This window comes from Loxodonta africana, chromosome 3 (genome assembly GCF_030014295.1).
Source record: "Loxodonta africana isolate mLoxAfr1 chromosome 3, mLoxAfr1.hap2, whole genome shotgun sequence".
Lineage (NCBI taxonomy): Eukaryota > Metazoa > Chordata > Mammalia > Proboscidea > Elephantidae > Loxodonta > Loxodonta africana.
This window is the reverse complement of record NC_087344.1, coordinates 77,969,141-77,986,369: the sequence shown is the minus strand read 5'-3', so window position 1 is coordinate 77,986,369 and position 17,229 is coordinate 77,969,141.

The window sequence follows — 17,229 nt, the reverse complement described above, 5'->3', positions numbered from 1 at the left end:
CCACGGAGTGCCAAAAGAACAAACAAATCTGTCTTGGAAGAAGTACAACCAGGATGCTCCTTAGAGGCAAGGATGGCGAGACTACGTCTCACGTACCTTGGACATATGATCAGGATGAATCAATCCCTGGAGAAGGACATCATGATTGGTAAAGTAGAGGGTCCGCAAAAAAGAGGAAGACCCACAATGAGATGGATTCACACGGTGGCTGCAACAGTGGGCTCAAGCATACCAACAACTGTGAGGATGGCACAGGACTGGGCAATGTTTTGTTCTGTTGTACGTACGGTCAGTATGGGAGCAAATGGCCAGGACTTTCCAATGGAAGAGAAGGGGAATATTTGTGAACAGCCCTAATGACAACCATATAAGGCTAGAGCTTCTAGAAGTCAAAGTGTCCAGGAGATGAGCAAGTGTCAGCGATGGGGTGGAGGTGGGGCTGGCCACCTGAGTGTGAGCCTCAAAGGAACTGGATTTTTACAGGGTGAAAAAAATGATGGTCTAGAAGAGGCACTGTTCAAGATGGCACCTGGCATAAGAATCAGGACATGTGGAAGGCTGAGGAGCCCCACAGAGCAGCTGCCTGGGGGACAAGTGCTAAGGGAGTGCCGGAGACTCCATCTAGGCCAGGAGTGAAGCTGATTTACCAAAGCCCTGAACAGCCCCAGAGAAAGAAGAATAGATGTGCTGTGCCCTGTGTCCAGCATTTTACAAACACTACTGTCCTTACAATAGGACCCTGGTGGTAAGAACGGTTTGCGCTCAACTACTAACCTAAAGGTTGATGATTTGAACGCACTCAATGGTGCAACAGAAGAAAGGCCTGCCAATCTGCTGCCTAAAAGATTACAGCCAAGAAAATCCTATGCAGCAGTTCTACTGTGCAACACATGGAATTGCCATGAGTCGGAAATGGCTCAGCAGCAATGGAGTTTTTTTTTTATTGCTCTTTCAACAGTCCAGCAAGATGGGCGTTACTGTCCCTATTTTCAGAGCAAAACAGAAGCTCCCAAGGGCTCCTCACCAGCCAAAGGCACACAGCTAGTTGGTGGCAGAGTGAAAGCTAGAACCCTAGTTGGCTCCAAAGCGGCCCTTCAGGAATCCCGAGTTCTCCCTCCCCCTATCCTGCCCTGTGCTCTGGCTTCAGGGGAGCCCTGGGTCTCGGACTGCTCAGCTGCTGCCTGGGACCAGCTACGGCAGGGCAGACACAGGCTGGGGCCTCCTCCCCAAAGCTGCCTGACTTCTTGGCAGTGCTATCTGGTAGCCATCTGGGATCCCTCTGCTGGAGGGTACAGGCACAAGGACTGACCAGCAGGCGCCAGGGCTTGGATCCCAGCACCTGAGAGTACAGAAAGTGCATGCGAATTTTTGGGAAAGACCAGTCACCACCCCACCCCGAGCCACTGGGCCCAAGGTCTACCTGTCATTCCCACCTTGGCTGATCACAGGGTGTCCCATGGCTGCTGTCAAGGTCACGAAGCACTTTCATAGTGGGGCAGCACAGGGGCACATGCCCCCATTTTACAGAGCCAGAGATGACACCCTGAGCCAGTGGCAGGCCACCGGCCCCTGCTATCCCCAACCAGACCTCAGGAGAGCTTTCACTGGCACCCACTGCTGCTAAAGCCTTAGCCAAACTCTGCCTGGGACCCCACCCAGGACAGGCTGTGTCTGCAGGACTGGGGGTCCTGCCCCCACCCCAGGCCTGGGCCCACCCTGGGCTCAGAACCTGGAACCCACACTCTGTCCTGGTGACTTCCGGGGTCAGACCACTGCAGGCGGGACAGTCTCTGAAGGCCAGGCCAGCCTGGGGTGCGCATAAGCAGAGAGTAGCCTGGGAAGGAGGCAAGACGCGTTTGCCCAGGAGACCGTGGAAGCCGGGGACTTACCACCTCATCCCCTATTACAGAGGAGGGAAACTGAGGCCCAGAGACAAGAAGGTGCTTCCGTGAGGTCACATAGTGGTAAGTGGCAGGGTAGGAATTTGAAACTAGGTCCCACATTTGGGAAATGGTTAGCTTTCTGTGGAAAGGGAGCCTGGGTCCCTTTGCTACTAAGCAGCCCTGAAACCTGGGTTGGGCTTGGGGACCCCAGCATAGGCATCTCCCAGTCCCATTCAGGCCTCAACCACTTTAGGGAGGTCCAGCTGCTAACTGCCCCTTTCACAGATGAGAAAATTGATGTCCAGAGCCAGGAAGAGCTGGGCCTAAGGCCAGGGCTATGATTCCCAAGCCCCCAGCAGAGCCACCTGTGCCATCCTGCCCACCCCACCTCTATCCCAGCCCCCAGTGCAATTGTCTGTTTCTCCTCCCCCGCCACTCGCTCTGCCTTTTTAGGAAAGGAAAAGAGCAGCCCTGGTGGCGGGCAGGCAGGCGGGCGGGTGGAAGGGCATGTTAATCCACCAGCTCCCTGCGGCTCTGGTTACGGTGGTTTGGGGCCCAGGCAGCCCCGGCTGGGAGTGCCAGCCCAGCCAATGGGTGCTGCCAGCCCAGCCACCCTGCCAGAGCCATACAAGGCCTTGCCCCAGCCCAGTGCCGAGAGTCGGCATCAGGCAGCCCCAGTGCCGGCACCCGCCCCACCCCTGCGCCTGCCAGCCCAGCACGTCCTCGGACTCTGCCTAATCCAGCCTGAGAGCAGGCAGGGCTGCAGCGCACGTGCACCAGGCCCAGGGCTCTCCAAGGTCAGGGAGGTGGCATAGCCCAGACAGAGGCCAAAGTGGGGCAGGGGCTCAGCTGGCCTCGGGGATCTCTTCTGGGTTTGGTGCAATGGAGCCCAGGCCTGGCCCATGCTACGTCATCTCTTGACAAGGACCTTCTATCCCCATCATCCTTTTGGCCTGGCCGCCCATCTGTCCTGCCCCTCTGCTTCTGGAAGGGTCTCAGACCAATTAGCATTTGGCTCCAGCCCCTCCTGGGACCTGACTCGGGCCCGAGTCACAACCCATCTAATTCATCCTGTGTCCAAGCTTGCATGCACCTCTCAGAATTAGGGATGTCTGCAAGTTTGTGCACATATGTGTACACATATGACCCCCTGTGTACCTTGTGTGTGCCCAGTGTCACTGCTGTGGATTGGGGATGTCGGAAGCAGGTGGGGGCAGGCAGCCTCCCCCAATAGAGCCCACTCCATCTGTCAGATCTGTTACACTGCCCCTCCGTACTGCCACTCCGTAATACGTAATGCCATGTATTGGCCCCATTTTACAAACAGGGAAACTGAGTCACAGAGGGCCTACTTGCTCCAGGTCAGGATGCCAAGATTCAAATCCAGAGCTGTCTGACTCTAGAGCCTGTACCCTAAACACCTGCAGCACGCAGACTTCTCACTCAGTGAATTGCAGACCCTGGAGGGAAAGCAGTTGCCATTTAGACCACAGTGTTAGTGGAGGAACAAAAGCATGGTGTGAGAGAGAAGGTCCTTTGTGCCTGAGCGGGGTAGGCCTTCTCCAGACCCCGGTGCACCAACATTCCCCAGGCTACCCCACAGCTGCCTACCATGTCTGGAGTCACCAGTGACCATTGGATTTTTATGGAAGCCACTGGGTTTGAGCATCTGTGTCTGTCCTACGTGGGCCAAGCTGAGCTTGGGGCCAAGACTGAGGAACTCTCCAGGGCCGCCCGGCAGGTGAGAAAAACGTGCCGGCACAGGGGGGTGGCGGGCCCGGCTGGCATCAGGCTCTGTTTGCTCACCCAAGAAAGGAGGAGATAAATATAGACACAGGATTACTCAGACACAGCCTGGGAAAACCGGCTTCTGAGGCTTGGCTGCAGCTCTGGCCCAGCCTTATCTTCACCCGCCTGCCCACGCAGTGCCCGCTGCCAGCCTGCCCTGCCTCCTCCCAGGACTCCTCACCTGGAAACTTCAGGGCAGCCCTTCCTAGCTGCTCACTCTGGGGGCGGAGCAGAAAGTGCAGCCTGAGAAACTAACTGGCAGCCTGTGACCTGAAGTCACAAGTGAGGAGCAGGCAAAGCCAGGGCCGGCCGGGCATCGGGAATCACCTTTCCGGCCCAGGCACTACACCAGTCCAGACCAGACTCAGTTTCCCCATCTGTGAGGTGGGGGACTGGTGCACCCAGCTCTCAACTTCCTTGTGCTTACGTGATGTTGAGGACCACCCAGCAGGAAGCAGTGAGGCTGGGATATCAAGCACGAGGGGACGCTGGCCAGAGCAGCATGTGTAGGGCTGTGCACAGACTCTGGAGCCAGACTGTGTGGGCTCATATCCTACCTTTGCCATATTTTAGCTGTGGGACTTTGGGCAAGTTACTTAACCTATCTGTGCCTCTGTTTCCTCATCTCTAAAATGAGAATAATGGCAGCACTGGCCTCCTAGGATGTTAGTGAGGATTAGATGGGTTACTACTTGTAACACACTTGCACCAGGGCCTGCCATAGAGCAAATGCTATATGCATGTTTATGACTGGCCCTGGGTTGTCCATGAAATGGGCAGGTCCCTGCTGTTCTGTCACCCCTGCAGTAGCTTCCCTTCCTGCCCTGCCCTGCCCTGCCTGACAGCCTCTAGAGTCAGGCAGACATGGACTTGAACCCTGGCTCTACCACATATGAGCTGTGTGACCCTAAGCAAGCGACTGGCCCTCTCTGAGCCTCGAATGATGACAACATTCCTTCTACTTGTCTCCTCCCCAGGATTGGTAAAAACAAAAAAAATCTGTTGCCAAAGAGTCAAAAGTTCTGTGGCCGACTCACGGTGACCCCATGTGTGCAGAGTACAACTACTCTACAGGGTTTTCTTGGCTGTGACCTTTCAGAAGCAGATCACCAAGCCTTTCTTCTGAGGTGCCTCCGGGTGAGTTCAAACTACTAGCCTTTAGGTTAGCAGCCATTCTAAAACTGCTTGCTGCCACTCAATCCCCGGAACAAGGATTAAATAGGGGGACATATGGAAAGCATCCAACTCGGTCTGGCAGATGGGCTCTCCACCTTGATCTCACCCTGGCCCCCTTCTGCCATTTCCTCCAGCTTCACAGCGGCTGTAAGCTGGGCCTAAAAGAGGCGCCACTGGGTACATGACCCTCACTCATCCAAGAGCCTTTAGGTATGGGAAACATGCATAGCCCCACCAAGTCCCATTGGTCCATGGGACCCCTAGGGATGCACGTGGTTCCCTCTGGCACAGTAGCCCCTCTGCACCCCTCCATGCACTTCTGCATGTCTACATGGTATCCATGCCCCCATGCGCATTCCTCCCTGGGCGCACACACACACACCCATGCCCACACAGACACACAGGGGCCCAGTCATGCACACGTATGCACACCTGTGCATAGGAACAGAAAGGCGGGTGCCCACAGGTATGTCCCTGCACAACCTCACCAGCACGCACGCTCCTACACTTGGGGTGTCCCGGCCAGGCCCAGCCCCATGGTGGCCGTCTTCAGGACAGAAGAATGCAGACTGCTGGGGGTGCTCTGCCAGCGGACGTGAGGGAAAGGCCGAGAGGAAACCACACAGGCAGGAATCCAGGCAGGCGTGCCAGGCTGAGGTGGGGCCCTCAGGTGCCAGGAACCGCAGGGAGGGGGAGCACGTGCAGATGCTTGCTCACTCCAGCCTGTCCCATCACCCAGTGTCCTCGAAGTCTCTAAGACTAGGAGGCCTAAGGGGCTCAGGGGCCATCAGCCCCTACTCAAGGCAGAGAGTAAGTTCCACCTGCCAAGTCCGGCCATGTGGCCCAGGACTGGGCACTGTCTCTTTCTGGGCTGCAGTGGCCTGGTCCAAGCTGTGAGGGTCATACTAGGTAGTCTTCCTCACTCGGGACTAGGGCAATTATGAACACAGAGACCTACAGGAGGAGGATGCTGTCAATGACTCGAGTCAAGGGGAGATGATGGAGACCATGGGGAAGTCACATAACTCTTCAGGTAGGGCTTGGGGTAGGGCTCAAGTTGACCCAATAGCTACCATGTGCTGAGGCGTTTGCATAAAAGGGAGTCTGTTCTCCATTCACAGATGAGGAGTCGAGGTGCAGAGAGGTGCAATGGCTGACCGGAGGCCCCTGTGCTTTCTGACCCCGGAGTTCAGAGTCTCACCAAGGGTGCGGTGTGGTTTCCTGCCACTGCAAGCTTCATTCCCCAGTGGAGAGGTTTGCAGTTGAGGCCCAAGCGTCGAAGGCTGAATGAAAGGCACTGTCCCAAATGCAGGGACCTCTGGCCCCAGGTGGGAGAGAAGCCTTCCCCAGACCATAGCTGTGCTACCTCTGAATAAGATCACCACACAGGGAGGGGACAGACTGCCAGCTAACTGGGAGAGTAGGCCTCTTCTGCCAGAACCCATCGCTGGTGACCAGGTGAGGGGGTCATGTCAGGGTACCAAGAGAAGGAGGGCACTAAGGTGGGAACAAGTCCTCTGTAAGGTCAGCCCTGGGTAAAAGAGGTCATTCCCCATCCCCCCTTCCCCCATACAACATATGGCCTAAGAGGGACAGAAGCCAGAGTTCCAAATAGACTGAGCGGGAGGCGGGGCTGGCAAGGATGCCAGTGAGGACCTTTCCAGTCCCTGCAGCCAGGGCTGATAAAGATGACCTCCCGTGAAAGGCCCCAGGCCCATTGAGTTCCACACTCCAGCCTTGTCTATGTGCTGCGTGGGACTATGAGCTGCTGTGTCCTGGTGTCAGGGCCCTGTGGATGAGGAATGAGGGAAGGGAGCGCGGTCACCCTGCCTGCCCCCTCCAGGTCCCACCATAGCCTGGGCCACTTAGTTCCTGCCCCTGGGAAATGGGGAAACTAAAATGAGATCCCCTGTGTAAAGAAGCATGTGACACGTCCAAGGCCACACTGGGCAGGAGGCTGAGCTGGACCCCAGCTCTGGATTCTGACTCCAGCCACCTGCTGCTCCTTCTCAGAACAGCCTGGAGTCTACACTTCATGCTCCACTTGCCAGGGCTGGCCATGTCAGCTACATCCTGCAGCCTGGGGAGCCTGAGCCAGGCACTCCGGCCCAGGAGGGAGGGTCTGCACCCTTGCAAATGAAGAAGAGCCCAGTCAAGCCACCCTGGGTTTCTGTCCACTCCCCCCGGCACTAGCTGTGACCCAAAGCAGATGACCGTGCCTCTCTGAGTCCCAATTTCCACAAGAAGCAATGCCCACCACACAGAGTTGTTCTGAGCATTAGATGACATCGCATTTAGAAAGATCCAGAAATAGCCTAACAGGCAAAAGGCCCTCGGGGTAACCATCTGTGGTTTCCACACTTCTTAAAGTCCCTGCAGTTGTTTCCCAAAGCACTTCTAGTCTTGAGGCCAAATGACCAAGCACAGGACTCTGGGGAAGAACTGGATAGCCAGTGTCACCCTGTGTGTCGGCTGGACAGACCCAGGCCCAGAGATGGGGAGTGATTTGGGGAAAACACCCAGCAAGCTGGAGGCAGGGCTTGAAGCAGCACTCATCCCCTGCTTCCTTGTCCCATACCAGCCTGGATGTGCAGGGGCCATCGCCCCCAAATAGGGTTCCCTGGGGGCAGTCTTAGGATATTGCTGTGGCTGTTCGAGGTCTCCGTTCTGCCCACTGGCCTTTGCAGGCAGCTGCCTTTCTCCTTCCTGGCAGCCTTTCTCCAGTTATTTCCCTGTGAACTCACACAGGGGGACTGGGCTGCCAGCGCCATTCAGAGCCAGAGCCGCACAGGCTTGGGGAGGAAGCCCGGCTTCCCCAGGCCCCTGGAGTCTCGCCTGGGCCAGCAGACCTTCCAGGGGGTTCTATTCCCCAGAAAGGGAAGGTGAGGCGCCAGCCGCCCAGCTGCAGCGGCTGGGGGCGCACGTGGCCGCCTGGCGCGCGCGGTGATGTCAGGCCCCGCCGCGCCCCAGCCCTAGCACGTTCGTTCGCCAAGCGGGGAACAAAGCGTCCTGCGCATTCCTGCGCGCTGACTCACTGCCGTCACGTACCGCGCTGCTGCCGCTGCCGCTTTGCCCAAAATTGGTCGGAAGGCGAGGGCGGGCCGGAGCGCGGCAGCCCGTGGGCCCGCCGCCTGCTTTCAGGCTCCACGCTCTCCGCGGCCGCTTTGCGATCGGCCCCCCAGCCCTAGGATTTCCCAAAACAGGCATAAGCGGCAGAGAGTGGGGCCCGAACGGCCCCGCGATGGGTGGCAGGGTCAGGCCAGGGTTGGGCGAGCTGTGCGGGTTGGATGGGGGAAGCGAGGCGCAGGCGGGCAGGCTGGAGTGAATCCCTGCCAGAAGGCTCTGCTCCTTTGGAGCCTCGGTATCCCCAGATGCCAGATAGGATGACATTATGGCGGTAGGAATTAAAATAGATCAAGACGTGGAATTCACTGCGTGCCAGGCACTGTTCTAAGCCCTTGGTAGGGGTTATCGCATCTAAACCTCACACCAACTCCATGAGGAAGGTACTATTATTATCCCCATTTTACAGATAAGGAAACTGAGGCATGGACAGGTTAACAACTTGCTTGAGGTCACCTACTTGTGAATCGCAGAGCTAGGATTTGGCACCTGGCTGTGAAGTTCCAGAATCTGCAGGTATCCCTTACGCAGTAAGGTGTGCAGCATCTGGCACACAGTGGGTGCCCTCCTCACCCCCTGCCCCTTGGTGGCTGAGACTGGTGTCAGAGAAGCCCAGAAATGTACCACTTGCCTTCACTTTACGTCTGAAGCTTCCATTCCCTCACCTGTAAAGTGGGTGCCAGAGAAATGATGCCCTCCAGGGGTTGCTGGGGAAATTACAAGTGAGGGCCCGAGTAAAACTGAAGGAGGAAAAAGGCAGATTGGCCTCAACAAACCTTTCTCCGGAAGGGCTGGAGATCACTCCCGGGCAACACGAAGTCCAGAGAGGGGCCAGGCTAAGCCTGAGGTCTCCAACCAGGCTGGACCATACTGAGATATGCCTCCTTATGGCGGCCAGGAGGCTAGGAGCACTTCCATGCCCTGTGCCAGGGGGACTGTGTTTGTTAGAACAGGAAAATGAGGCAGTAGGGGGGCAGGGTCCCCTGTTCATGACCCCTTGGCCATGCCGGGCTTCTTTCTCCACTGCAACCTGGTTTTTAGATGACATGGAACTTTGAAGCTATGGGGTGTTGGCAGGGGCGGTTACCCCGTAAACACGGTGATTATAAATTTGAAAACAGGCTTTGCCTTTGTAGGAAGGTGCTGTGGGGTTGGGAGACAGATGCCAGCCATATCTTTGATGTGGTGAAAAAATGTGAAATTGTTCACTACAGATTAGTACGTAAGCACTAGTAAGCCCATGCTTACCTTGCTTATTGGGTAGTCCGCCCCTGAGTGCTGGGGTCTGCAACCTGCCCAGGGCTTGCAGGAATGGAGATAGCCAGCAGGTGGCCTTATTCTCATGTGCCAGGTTAGACTGGGAAGCTCTTCCCAAACTGTGGTGTCACCCAACCTGGGCCCTTCCGAGAACCCAGGGCAGGCCGAGGACTGGACCGTCTCTCCCTCCCTCCCCAACCAGCACTGGTTTGGGCCATCTGTACCACAGATTCAAGGCCCCTGCCCCCACCCCCAACTTTTCCTGGTGATTCCACTTTAACCTCAGGAAAAGGTCAGTTTCCTAGCATGGCATTCAAGACCCTTGTGACTTCCAACCACCTCTTCCCACTGGCTCCCTCAAGTTGTTCAGCCCCAGGGCACTCCATGTTCTTTCAGTACTCCTGGCCTTTACCTGTGCCGTTCCCTCTTCCTGGGATGCTTTCCCCACCTTCAAAGCCTGGCTCAAATGTCTCCTTTGCTGGGAAGCCCTCCTGGCCCTCCAGACATAGATGGGCACTCACTCCTCTGGAGTCTCGCAGCCCCTTGTCTATTCCTCCCTTTCAAGGAAGCAGGCATTCACTTTAGGCTGGTCATTATGCTCGTAGCCTTCATCCCCAGGCGCTCCATGCTTCCAGCTTCCTATCGCCCAAACCCCGCTGGGTCAGAGACCCTCAGATCCAGCCCCAGGCCTGACACAGATGGGGGCTCAGCACGTGTTTGCTGCATGATGGCAGAGGGCATGGCCTTGGGTCCCTAAGACCCTTCTCTTCTGCTCCCTGGCTGTGTCACCTTGGACAGCTTACGCAGCCTCTCTGAACCTCACTCCCAGGCCCTCCCCCTCTCAGGGCTGTTGGGGGATCAAACGAATGAAGGCAAGGAGAGTGCTTGGCACTCTCCCCACATAGCTGTCAGTATCACCCGGTCATTATTACGGACCTCCCTTGCACCAGTGGCCTGAGTTCCAAGGCTGGGCGGCAGGCGATGAACTCAGAGGCAGCCGCAACCCCTGGCTGACTCAGGCAGAGAAGGTACCAGAAGAAGTGGTTGCTTTATGGTCAGTCTGAGCCAGCTTAGCACCTCCCCTCTTAACTCCCCCCCCCGCCCATTTGCACCCAAATCCGAGGCCATGAGGCCTTCCAGTCCCACTCCAGGCCTCTTATCTGAAGAGATAAAGGCCCCCTTCCCTTGGATGATGGATCCATTCAACTTGCTGCTGTGTGACCTCAGATAATCTCTGCCCTCTAGGGGTGGCCTTGGGGGAGTGCTGGGTGGGGGGCAGGTGGTAACCTCAGAAGGCTCCCAAGCAAGTGTTTCAGGCAGACATAATGGGAAGTTCACCCACTGCATCCGGGCCTCAGAGGAATGGGTCCTGCTCTCTTCCCCAGTAACCTGCCCAAGGTGGTAGGACCCTACACCATCCACCATTCATCTCTTCCTGAGAGGCCCAAGTTAGTATTTCCACTTGATACATAGGAAAGCTGAGGTTCAGAAATGAGAAGGACCTCGTCCAAGGCCACACAGCCAATAGCCAGGACACTGATGTATGGGGCTGCAGCCAGGATAGGCAGGGCCAGTCTGCTATGGTCTCCCCATTCTCTGGTGGGCTCCTGACTGGCGATGGCTGCCCCCCACCCCCAGAACCAGCTATGTGCTAGGCCTTGGACAAGAATCTTCAGCTCATGGGATCATCATGTGAACCCACAGTACAAAGGAGGGAGTCAAAGCTCAGAGAGTTGAAATTGCTTATCCCGGTTTGCACAGCGTAAGTGGTAGATTCACACCCAGTTAGACCCTGTTCCTCCCCTATACCAGCTGCCTTCCCAGTCTGGCAGGATTTTGGGGTTCCAGCAACAGCAGGCCTCAAGAAGCCTGAGGGGAGACCTTCTCTTCTCATAGAGGCCCCCCGGCTGTGGGTGGCCAGGGAGTGGGCATACCAGGCTGGGCCCACCAGGCCGGCCTGGGCCCACTGCTCCTTGCCAGGCCTGGATGAAAACGTGAGGTCATGGGGCCATCCCAGCTTCCTGTCCCATCTTGCTGTCGTGACTCAGTCCCTGCGTTACCCAAACTTCGTCCTGGGGAACCCTAGCAATAGCCTGGCCTGGGCTGCCCCTGCTGCTTGTCTGCCTGCCCACTATAGCCTCCCACCCTGAGTCACTGCTCATCTCACCACCCAGCACACTGTTCAGCCCACTGCATAAACAGCCTACTCCTCTCCCCCAAGCTTCCAGGTCCCTGCTGCTAAAGGCCCAGAAGCCAGGCAGAAGGCTGGGAGGGACTTTTCCTGCTGCCCTGAGACTAAGGCCCTGAGGTTGACCCCCAGGTCCTGTTTTTGGGAACTCTCTGGCCCTGACAGGAAAATCCAGCATTGAGGCTGACAGCTCAGGCCAAGATCTCAGACTGTGCAGAGTTCAGATCCCAGCATCTCTTTTGCTAGATGGGTAACTCAGTTCTCCCCATCTGAGAAATAAGGGTGATGATAATAAGCTGAATCACAATAAGGATTCTGTATGGTATCACATATTCCAGAATGGTGGTTAGGAGCACAGGCAGTGAGGCAGGCAGACCCAGGTTCAAATGGCTGTGTGACCTTCAGCAAGCTAGTTCACCTCTCTGAGCTTCAGGCTCCCCATTTGTAAAGTGACAATAGTAATAAGAGTACCCTCCTGCTGTGATAATATATGTAAAAGATTTCACACAGTGTCTGGCACATTGAAGGTGCTAAGTAAACATTTTCTGTTGTTAGATGCCCTCCAGTTGGTTCTGACTCATAGCAACCCTATCTACGTACAACAGGAAGGGACACTGCCCAGACTTGTGTCATGCTATGTTTGAGCCCATTCTTGCAGCCCATTGTGTCAATCCATCTCTTTGAGGGTCTTCCTTTTTTTTTTACTGACCGTCTAACTTACCAAGCATGATGTCATTCTCCAGGGACTGGTCCCTCCTAATAACATGTCGAAAGTACACAAGACAAAGTCTTGCCATCCTCCCTTCTAAGGAGCATTCTGGCTGTGCTTCTCCCAAGACAGATTGGTTTGTTCTTCTGGCAGTCCATGGTATATTCAGTATTCTTTGCCAACACCACAATTCAAAGGCATCGATTCTTCTTCTGTCTTCGTTATTCATTGTCCAGCTTTTCCATGCATATGAGGCCATTGCAAATACCACGGCTTGGGTCAGGAGCACCTTAGTCCTCAAGGTGACATCTTTGCTTTTTTAACACTTTAAAGAGGTCTGTTGCACCACATTTGCCCAGTGCAATACATAATTTGATTTCTTGACTGCTGCTTCCGTGGGTGTTGATTGTGGATCCAAGGAAAATGAAGTCCTGGACAATTTCAATCTTTTCTTCATTTATCATGATGTCACTTATTGGTCCAATTGTGAGGATTTTTGTTTTCTTATGTTGAGGTGTAATCCATACTGAAGGCTATAGTCTTTTATCTTCATCAGTAAGTCCTCTTCACTTTCAGCAAGCAAGGTTGTTTCATCTGCATATCGCAGGTTGTTAATGAGTCTTCCTCCAACCCTTATGCCCCATTCTTCTTCATATAGTCCAGCTTCTTGGATATTTGCTCAGCCTATAAATCAAATAAGTATGGTGAAAGGATACAACACTGACGCATGCCTTTCCAGATTTTAAACCACGCAGTATCCCCTTGTTCTGTTCAAACAACTGCCTCTTGGTCTGTGTACAGGTTCCTCATGAACACAATTAAGCATTCTGGAATTCCCATTCTTTACAATGTTATTCATAATTTGTTATGATCCACACAGTCAAATGCCTTTGCATAGTCAATAAAATGCAGGTAGACATCTTTTCTGGCATTCTCTGCTTTCACCCAAGATCCATCTGACATTAGTAATGCTACCCCTTGTTTCACATCCTCTTCTGAACCACCTTGAATTTCTGGCAGTTCCCTGTCAATGTACTAATTCAACCACTTTTGAATGATCTTCAGCATAATTTTACTTGTGTGTGATATTAGTGACATTGTTCCATAATTTCTGCATTCTGTTGGATCACCTTTCTTTGCAATGGGTACAAATATGGATCTCTTCCAGTTGGTTGGCCAGGCAACTGTCTTCCAAATTTGTTGGGATAGATAAGTGAGCACTTCCAGCGTTGCATCTGTTTGTTGAAACATCTCAGTTGGTATTCTGTCAATTCCTGGAATCTTGTTTTTCGCCAATGCCTTCAGGGCAGCTTGGACTTCTTCCTTCAATACCATTGGTTCTTGATCATATGCTACCTCCTGAAATGGCTGAATGTCAACCAATTCTTTTTGGTACAGTGACTTTGTGTATTTCTTCCATCTTCTTTTTTCATGCTTCCTGAGTCATTCAATATTTTGCCCATAGAATCCTTCAGTATTGCAACTAGAAGCTTGAAATTTTTCTTTAGTTCTCTCAGCTTGAGAAATGCCAAGCATGTTCTTCTCTTTTGGTTTTCTAACTCCAGGTCTTTACCCATTTCATAATACTTCACTTCGTCTTTTCAAGCTGCTCTTTGAAATCTTCTGTTCAGCTCTTTTACTTCATCATTCCTTCAGTTTGCTTTAGCTACTCTACATTCAAGAGCAAGTTTCAGAGTCTCTTCTGACATCCATTCTGGTCTTTTCTTTCTTTTTAATGACCTTTTGCTTTCTTCCTTGATGTTGTCCCACAACTCGTCTCGTCTTCTGTCTTTAGTGTTCAATGAGTCAAATCTATTCTTGAGATGGTCTCCAAATTAGGTGGGATATTCTCAAGGTCCCATTTTGATTCTTGTGGACTTATTTTAATTTTCTTCAGCTTCAACTTGAACTTGCATATGAACAATTGATGGTCTTTTCCACCACATGTCTGTCAGTTTGTCATACTGTGGTGGCCTGCATGTTGCTGTGATGTGGGAAGCTATGCCAACAGTATTTCAACTGCCAGCAGTGTCACTCATGATAGACAGGTTTCAGTGGAGCTTCCAGACTGATATAGACTAGGAAGAAGGACCTGACGATCTACTTCTAAAAAAAATTAGCTGGTGAAAACCTTATGAATAGCAGCAAAACATTACCTGACACAGTGCCAGAAGCTGAGCTCCTCAGATTGGAAAGTACTTACAATATGACTGGGGAAGAGCTACCTCCTCAAAGTAGAGTCGACCTTAAAAATGTGGGTGAAGTAAAGATTTTGGGACCTTCATCTGCTGATGTGGCAGGACTCAAAATGACAAGCACCAGCTGCAAACATTCATTATAATTGGAACATGGAATTACAAAGCATGAGTCTAGGAAAGTTGGAAGTTTTCAAAAATGAAATGGAACGCGTGAAGATCAATATCCTAGGCATCAGTGAGCTGAAATGAAGTGGTATCGGCCATTTTGAATCAGACAATCGTATGGTCTACTATGCCGGGAATGACAAATTGAAGAGCCATGGTGTCACATTTATTGTCAAAAAGAATATTTCAAGAGCTGTCCTTAAGTGCAATGCTGTCAGTAATAGGATAATATCCATACACCTACAAGGACTCAAAGAAGGTAAGGGCACCTGTAGTGAGAGGTGAACCTCAGAAACAAACCTAGCTTAGCCTGAAACCAGAATTGGAGTCCTGAGCCAGTGGTCTTTGCTAAAGGAGAGGCAAGATCAGGGGTGGCTATGCGGGAGAACTACGTGGGAGTTTAAAGGAAGTTAGACCTCAAGTCTTGCATGGAGTTGGGAAGGCTTCCTGGGAGAGAGGACATTTGTGATGGGCCTCGAGTAATGGACAGAATATATCAAGTCAGGAATGGAAAGAGGGTGGCATCCCTGGGGGGTGGGGGGCCCAGCTTCCAGGGAGGCATGGAGGCGAGAAAGTCTGCCATGCTTCAGGGAGCATGCTCTGGTGGGTTAGTGTTGGACACCCAGAATGGCATTGGTGGGATGAGACTGGAAAGATAGCTCAGGGACAGACCCCAAGCATGCCCGCTTAACCCTGCCACAGACTTCCAGCTGAAGCTTGCTTTTCATAGGAGGGCAGCTTTGGCCCAGAAGCCTCCCAAAACTTGACACAATTCTTGTACGGTGTGGCATTAACCAAAGCAAATGTGGGTGAGTAGAGAAAGCCAGGGTGGCCACTAGCTCTCGGAGGGACTGTGCAGCCCAGGGTGGTAGAGGGGTTCTGGCCAGTGGCACGAGGATAGTATGATTTCTAGTAACCGCCCCCGCAACACACACATCACTGCTTGCCAGTGTGTCCACACTGTGAGGCCCACAAGCACACTACAGCCCAGAGTGAGGAAGGATGGAGGACAGGGGTTGACTGACAGAGCCCTCCTGGTGCCAGGCAATGCCACAAACCCTTTGGCTCTGCCATGCAGCCTCCAGCAGCGGTGAGGTAGGGTTTTTCTTCCTCGATGCCTTTGACAAATGTAGCATCCGACCCTCAGGATGATTAAACCGTGGCATGCCCTTCGTCACATGGCCTGTGAGCAACAGAAGCAGACCTCAGGCGGGCTGACCTTGGCCCTGCATTACCTCTGGCCTGGGACAGTGCCAGGCACTTGTCCATCGGGGGACAAGGAGGGATTCAAGCCTGAGTCACAGGGCTTTGAAGCTGAAGGCTGGATTCACCAAGCCACAGAGGTTCCAGCAGGAGGCTGTCCCCTGACTCACCCCCCACACCCTGAGCCAGCCCCAGGCAGCAGCTTTAGCTCCTGACCGCCCTTCTGCCTGCCAGGGCCCAGTTATGCCCCTCCCAGGTCATTCATAGCTCAGGGTTCCCAGGAGCTGGATGAGAAAGCCAGAACTTTAGGCAAGGAGGTATCCCAGGCACACCTCTGCTCAGGAATGTTGGCCTGAATTCACAGTGGGAACCCCAGCCTTTGCCTGCCTGCTGGGCACCAACTTCCCTGATGATACACTTATTTTTAGCTGACACTTAATTCTAGAACTAAGCACTGTACTTTAGCGTGGCCCAGCCTCGTGGTGGCTCACCCCTTCCCAGAGGGGAAAGGCGGCCTCCTGGTGGGGCGCTGGGTGTGCCTTTGAAAACATAGGTTCTAGGCAACACAGTGGGTGTGACTCTGAAAAAATACCAGCTACATGTCTTGGCTGGTGGTGGTGGTGGGATGGAGGAGAAATTTGGGATTCCAGCCCCTCCAAGTTTGGGAGCCCAGGCCTCAGAGAGGAAAAAGTCCAGGGATCCCAGGATTCTAGAAGCCAGGCCTGGCAGCGTGACCTGTGGCAGGCCACTCCTCCTCTCTAAACCTCGGTTTCCTCATCTGGATAGAGGCCAGTGGCTCTTCTGTCTCCGTACCACCTCTCTGATCTTTTTCTGAAGTATCATCTCAAGTCTTCATTATCAGAGCATTTTGAAGATGTATCAGGCAGACCTTCCTCATCAAAGAAAGACACAGGCTTTGTCTGGTGAGACAAAGCCATCTTGTTGCGCTCCATTTCACCCCAATGTTTGGCCCAGACCATGTGCCCAGGACTGTGCTAGGTCCTGGGGTAGGGATTCCAGAGAAGACCATGTCTCAATGAGCTCATCCTATCAGTGGGGAGACACACCTCTCATCAAATAATGCTTTTCCAGGACAGTATCCAGGACGTGGGAGCCCTGGTGGCACAGTGGTTAGTTCAGCTGCTAATCAAAAGGTCAACAGTTGGAATCCACCAGCCACTCCTTGGAAACCACATGGGACACTTCTACTCTGTTCTATAGGGTTGCTATGAGTCAGAATCAACTCAATGGCAACAGATTTTTGGAGGGCTTCCAGGACAAGTATAGTATGCCCTTCAAAGCTCTTCTAGATTTGACTCTTCTAGTATCTCCAACATCATCTCTCGTGAAGGAGGATGGGTACAACGGAGGCTAGTTAGGTAGATGGATGGATGGAAGAATGGATGTTATTGTTGTTGTTAGTTGCCATCAATTCTACTCTGACTCATGGGGACCTTATGTATAACAGAACAAAACGTTGCCCAGTCCTGTGTCATTTTCATACTTATTGGTATGTTTGAGGCCATTGTTGTTGCTATG